The sequence below is a fragment of the Ovis canadensis genome, chromosome 7 (genome assembly GCF_042477335.2).
Source record: "Ovis canadensis isolate MfBH-ARS-UI-01 breed Bighorn chromosome 7, ARS-UI_OviCan_v2, whole genome shotgun sequence".
NCBI classification, from domain to species: domain Eukaryota; kingdom Metazoa; phylum Chordata; class Mammalia; order Artiodactyla; family Bovidae; genus Ovis; species Ovis canadensis.
Window position 1 is genome coordinate 37647701 of NC_091251.1, and position 13449 is coordinate 37661149.

Genomic DNA, 13449 nt, shown 5'->3' on the forward strand with positions numbered 1-13449 from the left:
TTATATGTATTCCTAGTATTTTCTCTTAGCTACGTGACTTATTTTTCCAGTCTCAGTTTCTTATTGAACAGAATTAAAAATTTTAATGTGTCTAATTTTTTAGAGTTAATTTTTTTTTGCTTATTTCAAAGTTATGAAAACATTCTACTTTATTTTTTAGAAGCTTTTCTATCTTAACTTTCACATTTAAGATCTACAATCATCTTGAGCTTAACTTCTCTGTAAGAAATAGAACTCAAATTTCACTGTTCAACATGAAAATCCATTTGACCTAGATTTTTTCATTTTGGTAGAAAAACAAACAAACAAAAAAACCCCTTTAAGTCTATCCCTGTTATGTATGTAGTCTTATCCCTGTATGTAGTCTTATTTTTATCATCTTCTCCATAGGAACTTTAGGATTAACACAGAGTTTACAATAGCACTCAGTTCAGTTCAGTTCAGTTCAGTCGCTCAGTCATGTCCGACTCTTTGCGACCCCATGAATCGCAGCACGCCAGGCCTCCCTGTCCATCACCATCTCCCAGAGTTCACTCAGACTCAGTCCATCAAGTCGGTGATGCCATCCAGCCATCTCATCCTCTGTTATCCCCTTCTCCTGTCCCCAATCACTCCCAGCATCAGAGTCTTTTCCAATGAGTCAACTCTTCGCATGAGGTGGCCAAAGTACTGGAGTTTCAGCTTTAGCATCATTCCCTCCAAAGAAATCCCAGGGTTGCTCTCCTTCAGAATGGACTGGTTGGATCTCCTTGCAGTCGAAGGGACTCTCAAGAGTCTTCTCCAACACTGCAGTTCAAAAGCACAATAGCATTAATATTTAAACACTGTTTTCATAGTGTACATATTTTTGTTATTTTAAGTGTTAGTATATGCATAGATTGCTTTATGGATTCTCTGTTTTTTGTACCTATTGACCAGTTCCACATTCTCTAATTATCATAATTATTTAATTAGTCTTGATATCTGGTAAAGTAAGTCTTTTCAATTTATTTCTCTTTCAACTTTTTTTTTTTTTGCAGTCTTGGGTTAATACATTTCCACATAAATTTGTGATCCACTTTTCAATTTGCACAAAAATTATCACTGGAATTTTGATCGGGATTGCTTTGAATGGGTAGATTTATTGTCAATTATATAATAATTACTTTTACAATCTATGATCTTGGCATATCTCTCTATTAAATTTATGTCTTGAATTTCTCAGTAAAGTTTTATAGTTTTCTAGATAGCTTGTTAATATATATATATTTTCCTTTTTCTCCACCAAGCCTCTTTCCCATTGTTTGCCAATGTTTTAATATGCAGGGACAAGGAGAAGCAGGTTGTAATGTGAAAACATGGAAACCTGTAGCCAATTGCAAGGACATTTGTAAGTTTGTGACCTGGCTTGTGGACCTCATTCTAACCTTACCCAGTATAAAGTCAATTTCTCATCGCCTTCACTTTTCTTCCAATTGAGGATACTTTTAACAAATGAACCAGTAAATCAGAGCAATGGGCAGGTCTAAGCTGCTTTCAAGGCTAGTCTTGATATCCTAGCCTCGGAAAAATTTCCTAATTTTTCTGGGTCCTTTAACCCACTTGTAGTGTACCTTTCTGTCTGGTTGGAGTACCCTCAATCCATTAATATATTTTTCTGGTTTTATTGAGAAATAATTGACATATATCACTGCAGAAGTTTGGGTTGTACAGCATGATGGTTTGATTTACATACGCAATGAAATGAGTATCACGATAAGTTTAATTAGCGTTCATCATATCAGATGAATCAAAATATATGCAATCAAAAGAAAAGGAAGAAAATCTCTCCTTGTGATGAGAACACTTAGGATTTACTCTTTCAATAATTTTCCTATATATTATACAACCATTGTAATGGCAACCCACTCTAGTATTCTTGCCTGGAAAATCCCATGGACTGAGGAACCTGGTAGGCTGCAGTCCATGGGATCACAGTCAGACACAACTGAGTGACTTCACTTTCTTTTTCTTTCTATTGTTTACTATAGTCATCATGTTTTACATTACATTCCTAGTACTTGTTGTTGTTCAGTCACTCAGTCATGTCCACTTCTTTGTGACTCCATGGACTGCAGCATGCAAGGCTTCCCTGTGCATCACCAACTCCTGGAGCTTGCTGAAACTCATGTCCATGGAGTCAGTGATGCTATCCAACCATCTCATACTGTCGTCCCATTCTCCTCCTGCCTTCTGCCTTTCCTAGTATCAGAGTCTTTTCCAATGAATTGGCTCTTTGCATCAGGTGGTCAAAGTATTGGAGCTTAAGCTTCAATATCAGTCCTTCCAAGGAATATTCAGGGTTGACTTCCTTTAGGATTGACTGGTTTGATCTCCTTGCAGTCCAAGGGACTCTCAAGAGTTTTCTCCAACACTACAATTCAAAAGCATCAATTCTTTGGTGCTCAGCCTTCTTTTTGATCCAGCTCTCACACACATACGTGACTACTGGAAAAAACATAGCTTTGACTATCCAGACCTTTTTTGGCAAATCAGTGTCTCTGTTTTTTTTTTAACACTCTGTCTACATTTATCATAGTTTTTCTTCCAAGAAGCAAGTGTCTTTTAATTTCATGGCTGCAGTCACTATCTGCAGTGATTTTAAAGCCCAAGAAAATAGTCTGTCATTGTTTCCAATCTTTCCCAGCATCAGGGTCTTTTCTAATGAGTCAGTTCTTCAAATCACGTGGCCAAAGGATTGCAGTTTCAGCTTCAGCATCAGTCCTTCCAATGAGTATTCAGGACTGATTTCCTTTAGCATTGACTGGTTTGATCTCCTTGCAGTCCAAAGGACTCTCAAGAGTCTTCTCCAACAACACAGTTCAAAAGCATCAATTCTTTGATGCTCAGCTTTCTTTATGGTCCAACTCTCACATCCAAACATGACTACTGGAAAAACCACATTTTGACTAGACGGAATTTTGTTGGCAAAGTAATGTCCCTGTTTTTTAATGTGCTGTCTTGGTTTGTCATAGCTTTTCTTCCAAGGAGCAAGCATCTTTTGCTTTCATGGCTACAGTCACCATCTGCAGTGATTTTGGAGCCCAAGAAAATAAAGTCTGTCTCTGTTTCCATTGTTTCTCCATCTATTTGCCATGAGGTGATGGAACCAGATGCCATAATCTTCATTTACTGAATGCTGAGTTTTAAGCCAACTTTTTCACTCTCCTCTTTCACCCTCATCAAGAAGCTCACTCAAGTACTTATTTATCTTTAACTGGAACTTTGTATTTTTTGACCACCTACCTCCAAATCCCCCTCCTGCTAACACTCTATTTATGGCAACCATAAGTCTGATCCCCTTTTCTATGAATTTTGTGCTTTTTGTTTTGTTAAGATTCCACATATAGATAGACTAGTAAACCTGGTCTTTTGTGTTCCTACGGAACTGGGTGCAGTTTCACTAGCAGATAAGATTGTCCATTTCACAATAATATTTATTTGTCATTGTTCAGTTGTTAAGTCCTATCTGACTCTTGGTGACCCCATGGACTGTAGCATGTCTCCTGCCCTCTACTATCTCCCCGAATTTGCTCACATTCATGTCCGTTGAATTGGTGATACCATCCAACCATCTCATCTTCTGCTGCCCTCCTTTCCTTTTACCTCTAATCTTTCTCCTGCATCAGGGTCTTTTCTAGTAAGTTGGCTCTTTGCACCAGGTGTTCAAAGTATGGAACTTCAGCTTTAGCATCAGTCCTTCCAAGGAATATTCAGGGTTGATTTCCTTTAGGATTGACTAGATTGATCTCCCTGCTGTCCAAGACACTCTTGAGAGTTTTCTCCAGCACCACAATTCAAAAGCATCAATTATTTGGTGCTCAGCCTTCTTTATGGTCCAACTCTCACATCCATACATGACTACTGGAAAAAATATAGCTTTGACTATATCGACCTTTGTTGGCAAAATGATGTCTCTGCTTTTTAATATGCTGTCTAGTTTTGTGATAGCTCTCCTTCCAAGGAGCAAGTGTCTTTTAATTTGATGGCTGCAGTCACTGTCTGCAGTGATTTTGGAGCCCAAGAAAATAAAATCTATCACTGCTTCCACATTTCCCCTTCTATTTGCTATGAAGTGATGGGAATGGATCACTGAAGATGGTGACTGCAGCCATGAAATTAAAGGATGCTTGCTCCTTGGAAGAAAAGTTATGAGCAACCTAGATAGCATATTCAAAAGCAGAGACATTACTTTGCCGACTAAGGTCCGTCTAGTCAAGGCTATGGTTTTTCCAGTGGTCATGTATGGATGTGAGAGTTGAACTGTGAAGAAGGCTGAGCGCCGAAGAATTGATGCTTTTGAACTGTGGTGTTGGAGAAGACTCTTGAGAGTCCCTTGGACTGCAAGGAGATCCAACCAGTCCATTCTGAAGGAGATCAGCCCCAGGATTTCTTTGGAAGGAATGATGCTAAAGCTGACACTCCAGTACTTTGGCCACCTCATGCGAAGGGTTGACTCATTGGAAAAGACTCTGATGCTGGGAGGGATTGGGGGCAGGGGGAGAAGGGGATGACAGAGGATGAGATGGCTGGATGGCATCACTGACTCGATGGATGTGAGTCTGAGTGAACTCCGGGAGATGGTGATGAACAGGGAGGCCTGGCGTGCTGCAATTCATGGGGTCACACAGAGTCGGACATGACTGAGTGACTGAACTGAACTGATGGGACTGGATGCCATGATCTGAGGTTTTGAATGTTGAGTTTCAAGCCAGCCTTTTCACTCTCCTCTTTCACTCTCATGAAGAGCCTTTTAGTTCCTCTAGACTCCCTGCCATTAGACTGGTATCATCTGCATATTTGAGGTTGTTGATATTTTTCCTGGCAATCTTGAGTCCAGCTTGTGATTCACCCAGGCTGGCACTTACCATGATATACTCTGATGATCCCCTGGAGAAGGAAATGGCAACCCACTCCAATATTCCTGCCTGGGAAATCTCATGGACAGAGGAAACTGGTGGTCTACAGTACATGGGCTTGCAAAGAGTTGGACATGACTGAATGACTTAGTTCACACTCTGCATATAAGTTAAATAAGCAAGGTGGCATTATTTATTCACTAAAATGTAATCTGATGAGTCCAGGCCACTTGGAAAATTTCCTTTTTACATTCCTAAGAGCTGTATAACTTACATAATATTTACTAGAGAGTCATGCCTCTAGATGGATATTGGATTCATATTACAGTAGGTGATCCTTTATCAGTAACATTTTGATAAGGGAATTTAAGAGATTAAAGTCTTTTTTTTTTTTTCTTGGAAAACCCTTTAGTTGATTTACTTGGAGTCTACTTGATAAGGAATTTAGTGTGGTTCTCCTGTCTTTCCTTTACTCAAGAATTTCCTCATGGTGAAGGGAGTGAATGGATAACACACCAGTTGCTTTAATTCCTCCCTCTCATACATTTATAAGCACACTATTTGCTACAGTTTGGCCACCATCAAAATTGCCCCTATTATGACATTTTAACTGGACCAACAAATATATTTCACATTAAAAAGTCTGTAAGTATAATAATGTGAAAAAAATGGCCAGTTAAGACAATTGACTAAAATGATGTTCATACAGTGATATTTAATAATATGGAAATTGTTCAACCTATAGAAACAGAAACAAAGAAAAGATTGTGAACAAAAGTTTTGACAATACCAATAGTTTAGACATAGTAAGCCTTTTCCTATGCACTTGCTTTCTTTATAATGTATTTAAAGAAAAGAACTTTATTATTATGTATTATTTACTACAATCATTATAGTAATTTCATTAATTACATTTTTCCACTTACCCCATTTTCTGCAATTTGCCTATTCTATTGTTTCCTTTTATCAGCAATTTATTTATCATTCTTTTTTTCCCTATCCTAAATCAATGTTTTAAATATCTTTGTGAAGTCCCATTTAATTATAAATTATGTCAATAATTTATTTTTAAAAATTAGATCAAGAAATGATAGATTCAGGGACATAATCAAATGGATTCCTCTTGAAAATATGTGATATGAGGTAGTCTATTCAGTAATATCAAGATTGTGTGCTGTACTGGGCTAAGTCACTTCAGTTGTGTCCAGCTCTCTGCGACTCTATGGACTGTAGCCCACTAGGCTCCTCTGTCTATGGACTTCTTTGGGCAAGAACACTGGAGTGGGTTGCCATGCCCTCCTCCAGGGATCTTCCTGACCCAGGGATGGAACCCACATCTCTCAAGTCTGCTGCATTATCAGGTGGGTTCTTTACCACTAACACCACCTGGGAAGCCCATAGAAATAACATGTGACCCAGCAATTCCTCTCCCAAGGATATACCCCCAAAAAGTGAAAATATGTATTCACAAAATAAATTTGTCTATGTATAACTCATACAGACCAATAATGCAAGCAAATGCCATCAACAGTTAACTAAACAAAATATGGTGTATCCATACTGTAGAATTTTATTCAACCACAAAAAGTAATAAACTACTTTTCCAGTAGTCAAGTATAGATGTGAGAGTTGGACTATAAAGAAAGCTGAGCACTTAAGAATTGATGCTTTTGAACTGTAGTGTTGGAGAAGACTCTTGAGAGTCCCTTGGACTGCAAGGAGATCCAATCAGTCCATCCTAAAGGAAATCAGTCTTGAATATTCATTGGAAGGACTGATGCTGAAACTGAAACTCCAATCCTTTGGCCATCTGATTCGAAGAACTGCCTCATTTGAAAAGACCGTGATGCTAGTTTGAAGGCTGGAGGAGAAGGGGACAAGGGAGTATGAGACAGTTGAATGGCATTACCGACTCAATGGACATGAGTTTGAGCAAGTTCCGGAAGTTGGTGATGGACAGGAGGGCTTGTGTGCTGCCGTCCATGGGGTCACAGAGTCGACATGACTGAGCGAATGAACTGAACTGAACTAAACTGAACACATGCTACAACATAAATGAACCTTGTAAACATTATGTTAAGTGAAAGAAACCAGTCACAAAAAGTCACATATTGTATGATTCCATTTATACGAAATTTCCAGAATAGGAAAATCCATAGAAACAGAAAGTAGATTAATTGTTTCCAGGGACTGGAGAGAGGGGAAATTAGGGAGTGATAGTTAATGGGTCCCGGAGAAGGCAATGGCACCCCACTCCAGTACTCTTGCCTGGAAAATCCCATGGATGGAGGAGCCTGGTAGGCTGCAGTCCATGGGGTCACTAAGAGTCGAGCACGACTGAGCGACTTCACTTTCACTTTTCACTTTCATGCATTGGAGAAGGAAATGGCAACCCACTCCAGTGTTCTTGCCTGGAGAATCCCAGGGATGGGGGAGCCTGGTGGGATGCTGTCTATGGGGTCGTACAGAGTCGGACACGACTGAAGTGACTTAGCAGCAACAGCAGCAGCAGTTAACGGGTCCAGGTTCTCTTTATGGTATGAGGAAAGTTCTGGTTGAGAGCATGAGGTACTAGTGTTCTTGAGATAGTTGGAAGAGGCAAATCTAACAATTTTGTAATTTGAAATACACCTGAGTCGCTAGTAATTATCTTCTAACCTTAACCTACAGAAGACACAAATGTGAGACAGCAAAAGAGACACAGATATATAGAACAGACTTTGGGACTCTGTGGGAGAGGAAGAGGGTGGGATGATTGGGAGAATGGCATTGAAACATGTTTAATATCATGTAAGAAATGAATCACCAGTCTAGGTTCGATGCAGGATACAGGATGCTTGGGGCTGGTGCACTGGGATGACCCAGAGAGATGGTATGGGAAGGGAGGTGAGAGGGGGTTTCAGGATTGGGAACTCAGGTACACCCGTGGTGGATTCATGTTGATGTATGGCAAAACCAATACAGTATTGTAAAGTAAAATAAAGCAAAAAAAAAAAAAAAAAAAGAAAGAAAAGGCTTGGCTTTTTTTTTTTAAAGAGAGCTCTTTCCAAAAATAGTTATTAAAAGTAAATATACAGTGGAAAAATGTATTAATACGACCTGGATCTGAAGAGTAAAATTATTTTAACATAATTTTGATGAGAAAGTACAAAGAAATAAAATTATGAATAATCAATTTTTCATAAGAAGGTGAATGTATTTTGCTATATTTTTAATATTGAGATGAGTACAATTGTGCAGTAGTTTGAGCATTCTTTAGCATTGCCTTTCTTTGGGATTGGAATGAAAACTGACCTTTTCCAGTCTTGTGGCCACTGCTGAGTTTTCCAAACTTGCTGGCATATTGAGTGCAGCACTTTCACAGCATCATCTTTCAGGATTTGAAACAGCTCACTGGAATTCCATCACCTCCACTAGCTTTATTCATAGTGATGCTTTCCAAGGCCCACTTGACTTCACATTTCAGGATGTCTGGCTCTAGATTATTGATCACACCATCATGATTATCTGGGTCGTAAAGATCTTTTTTGTACAGTTCTTCCATGTATTTTTGCCACCTCTTCTTAATATCTTCTGCTTCTGTTAGGTCCATACCATTTCTGTCCTTTATCGAGCCCATCTTTGCATGAAATGTTCCCTTGGTATCTCTAATTTTCTTGAAGAGATCTCTAGTCTTTTCCATTCTGTTCTTTTCCTCTATTTCTTGCATTGATCGCTGAAGAAGTCTTTCTTATCTCTTCTTGCTGTTCTTTGGAACTCTGCATTCAGATGCTTATATCTTTCCTTTTCTCCTTTGTTTTTCACCTCTCTTTTCACAGCTATTTGTAAGGCCTCCTCAGACAGCCATTTTGCTTTTTTGCATTTCTTTTCCATGGAGATGGTCTTGATCCCTGTCTCCTGTACAATGTCACGAACCTCATTCCATAGTTCATCAGGCACTCTATCTATCAGATCTAGGCCCTTGAATCTATTTCTCACTTCCACTGTATAATCATAAGGGATTTGATTTAGGTCATACCTGAATGGTCTAGGGGTTTTCCCTACTTTCTTCAATTTGAGTCTGAATTTGGTAATAAGGAGTTCATGTTCTGAGCCACAGTCAGCTCCCAGTCTTGTTTTTGTTGACTGTATAGAGCTTCTCCATCTTTGGCTGCAAAGAATATAATCAGTCTGATTTTGGTGTTGACCATCTGGTGATATCCATGTGTAGAGCCTTCTCTTGTGTTGTTGGAAGAGGGTGTTTGCTATGACCAGTGCATTTTCTTGGCAAAACTGTATTAGTCTTTGCCCTGCTTCATTCCATATTCCAAGGCCAAATTTGCCTGTTACTCCAGGTGTTTCTTGACTTCCTACTTTTGCATTCCAGTCCCCTATAATGAAAAGGACATCTTTTTTGGGTGTTAGTTCTAAAAGGTCTTGTAGGTCTTCATAAAACCATTCAACTTCAGCTTCTCCAGCATTACTGGTTGGGGCATAGACTTGGATAATTGTGATATTGAATGGTTTTCCTTGGAGATGAACAGAAATCATTCTGTTGTTTTTGAGATTGCATCCAAGTACTGCATTTCGGACTCTTTTGTTGACCATGATGGCTACTCCATTTCTTCTGAGGGATTCCTGCCCACAGTAGTAGATATAATGGTTGTTTGAGTTAAATTCACCCATTCCAGTCCATTTTAGTTTGCTGATTCCTAGAATGTCGACGTTCACTCTTGCCATCACTTGTTTGACCACTTCCAATTTGCCTTGATTCATGGACCTGACATTCCAGGTTCCTATGCAATATTGCTCTTTATAGTACTGGACCTTGCTTCTATCACCAGTCACAACCACAGCTGGGTATTGTTTTTGCTTTGGCTCCATCCCTTCATTCTTTCTGGAGTTATTTCTCCACCGATCTCCAGTAGCATATTGGGCACCTACTGACCTGGGCAGTTCCTCTTCCAGTATCCTATCATTTTGCCTTTTCATACTGTTCATGGGGTTCTCAAGGCAAGAATACTGAAGTGGTTTGCCATTCCCTTCTCCTCCAAGCCAGGCCTCAGCAATACGTGAACCGTGAACTTCCTGATGTTCAAGTGGTTTTAGAAAAGGTAGAGGAACCAGAGATCAAATTGCCAACATCTGGTGGATCATGAAAAAAGCAAGAGAGTTCCAGAAAAACATTTCTTTCTGCTTTATTGACTATGCCAAAGCCTTTGACCGTGTGGCTCACAATAAACTGTGGAAAAATCTGAAAGAGATGGGAACACCAGACCACCTGACCTGCCTCTTGAGAAATCTGTATGCAGGTCAGGAAGCAGTAGTTAGAACTGGACATGGAACAATAGACTGGTTCCAAATAGGAAAAGGGGTACGTCAAGGCTGTATATAGTCACCCTGCTTATTTAACTTCTATGCACTGTACATAATGAGAAACGCTGGACTAGAAGAAACACAAGCTGGAATCAAGATTGCCAGGAGAAATATCAATAACCTCAGATATACAGATGACACCCCCTTAAGGCAGAAAATGAGGAGGAACTAAAAAGCCTCTTGATGAAAGTGAAAGTGGAGAGTGAAAAAGTTGGCCTAAAGCTCAACATTCAGAAAACGAAGATTATGGCATCCGGTCCCATCACTTCATTGGAAACGGGCTCCAAAATCACTGCAGAATTTGATTTCAGCCATGAAATTAAAAGACGCTTACTCCTTGGAAGAAAAGTTATGACCAACCTACAAAGCATATTCAAAAGCAGAGATGTTACTTTGCCGAGTAAGGTCCGTCTAGTCAAGGCTATGGCTTTTCCTGTGGTCGTGTATGGATGTGAGAGTTGAACTGTGAAGAAGGCTGAAAGTTGAAGAATTGATGGTTTTGAACTGTGGTGTTGGAGAGTCCCTTGGACTGCAAGGAGATCCAACCAGTCCATTCTGAAGGAGATCAGCCCTGAGATTTCTTTGGAAGGAATGATGCTAAAGCTGAAACTCCAGTACTTTGGCCACCTCGTGCGAAGAGTTGACTCATTGGAAAAGACTCTGATGCTAGGAGGGATTGGGGGCAGGAGGAGAAGGGGACGACAGAGGATGAGATGGCTGGATGGCATCACTGACTCAATGGCCATGAGTCTGAGTGAACTCTGGGAGTTTGTGATGGACAGGGAGGCCTGGCGTGCTGCGATTCATAGGGTCGCAAAGAGTTGGACACGACTGAGCGACTGAACTGAGTTGAACTGAATATTGAGATAGTAAAATTTAAGTGTTGTTTTATAAGTTTAGAATACAAAACTTTTGAGTCACTAGAGAAATACTAGTAATAAATTTAAAATGTTGAACATATCACATGTACCCTTATGTATGTATGTGATACTGGCAGCAACTATTACCTAGTTTCAATCTGAATGCCACCAAGATGACTGATCATCTGGCTTTTGATTATTTTTATTTGAATTTGAAAAGTTTTACTATTAATATCAAATTTTCTCTAACAATAAAAATGGATACAGTTAATTTAATGACCATCTAATTACACTTGAGTATGTTCCTCCTCCTCCAAAATACATTTTCCTAATTTAATTAGTACTATTGAATACCAATCTTTTAATTATTTATTTCCCATACATTATTTCAGCTATGAACACAGTTCTTCAGAGATTTCTTTTATGCTTTTGACTAAATCTCACCATCTTAAATAATCTTTTCAGTGCCTCCTTCATCTCCTTATTTCAGAGACTATAGATCCAAGGATTGAATAATGGAGTTAACACCATATAGGACAAAGTCACATATTTTTGAATCTCTGCTGAATTGCCTGCTGTTGGGCTCACATATACAATCATGATGGAGCCATAAAACAGGGACACCGCAGCCAGATGGGATCCACATGTAGAGAAAGCCTTATGTCAGCCTTCTGCTGAAGGTACCCTAAACACAGCTCTGATAACCAGGGTGTAGGAGCTGGTAATGAAGAGTAAGGTAGGGAAAATTATGCCTGAGTTAGAAGTGGCACAAATGATTTCAGTGGCAGGGGCTGGCACACAGAACAGCTTTATAAGGGGTCCTGGGTCACATAGGAAATGATCAGTCTTATTGAGACAATGAAATGGGAGCTAAGAGATTAGGTGAATAGGCAAGAGGAAGTATAAAAAGCCACACACCCAGCAGCAGGCTCCCATTCTGATGCAGCGTTGCACTGTCATGACAGTGGGGTAGTGAAGGGGCCTGCAGATGGCAAGGTACCTGTCAAAGGCCATGGCAGACAAGAAGAAGGTCTCAGTGGTGCCCATGGAGAAGAAGAAGTAGAACTGGAGGAAGCAGCCAGAGAAGGAAGTGGTCTTGGTCTCAGAGAGAAAGTTGGCTAGCATACTGGGGACAGTAGAAGTGACATACCACATCTCCAGGAAGGAAAAATTGGCCAGCAGGATGTACATGGGGGTGTGGAGATGGTGGTCCCACCACACTGCACAGATAATGCACAAATTTCCAGTTAGTGTCAACACATAGATCACAGAGAAGAGTGAGAAGAGGAAGATCTGAGCCTCCCAGGTACAAGGGAATCCAAGGAGAATGAATTCTCTCACAGGGTCAGAGTGATTGTTTCCTTCTGGGTTTTTCATTTTTTTCTCCTAAAACTGCAATAGGGAGACATTATTATCTTTCAAATGACTCTACAGAAGTTTTCTCATTAAGATATTTCTGAACTGCTTTATATTAATTCAGCAAGCAGCATGATTTTAGATTACTTAAAGATTTTTAGCATTCTTTGACCCAGTGTGACACTGGGAGGAAACAAGGAACTTGAAGTGCGGAGGTTTATTATGGCCTCATCTTCATGATCATCATGCCTGTCATGGTTTATTTAATGTCTTCCTTTGTCTGTGTCCTCAGCAATACAGAAACGAAGGTAGATACTCCTTGCCATTCAGAGGGGCTTTTTTTTTTTTTTCCCCTCAGAGAATGGGAAGCAAAGTTTAATAAGAATAATTTTTTTTTTTTACTTTCGATTATGGAGGATATACAAAAGCAAACAGAAGAGTATAGTGAATCCCTACACATTTATCACATAGCTTTAAGAATTATTCATAGGCAAACTTGCTGTAACTCCACCTACTTCCATACCTCTCATATTATTTCAAAGCAGATACCAAACGTAAGATTTCATTACAAAATATTTCAGCATGTAACCCTGGAAAATTTTAAAAGCTATAATCAAAATATCTCTATATAATCCAAAAATTAATAATTCCTTAATTTTATAAAGAGTTAAAATTTCCAATTGCTTTATGTCAGACTTGTTTTGTCTTGTCTTACAATTTATTTGTTTGTTTGCTTGCTTTTCAGGCATGCCCACTCAGCTTGTGGAATCTTAGTTCCCCAAGCAAGGATTGAACCCAGGCCCTTGGCAGTGAAAGCATGGAGTCCTAACCACTGGAAGGAAAGGAATTCTTCAGTTTGCTTGAAGTAGGAGCCAAATAAAGTTCACATTTTGTCACTGGTTCCTATGTCTGACACATCTTTCAATCAATAGTTTCCTTATTCATTCCTTTAAAACATTTCTATTATTTTTAGAATTAATTTTAATTTGAGTGTAGTTGGT

General features: G+C 39.4%; 1 pseudogene; it reads right to left on the reverse strand.

Annotated features, from left to right (window-relative positions):
• Window positions 1-11500: 11500 nt before the first annotated feature.
• On the reverse strand, window positions 11501-12469 carry LOC138444012 (olfactory receptor 11H6-like; annotated as a pseudogene).
• Window positions 12470-13449: the final 980 nt, after the last annotated feature.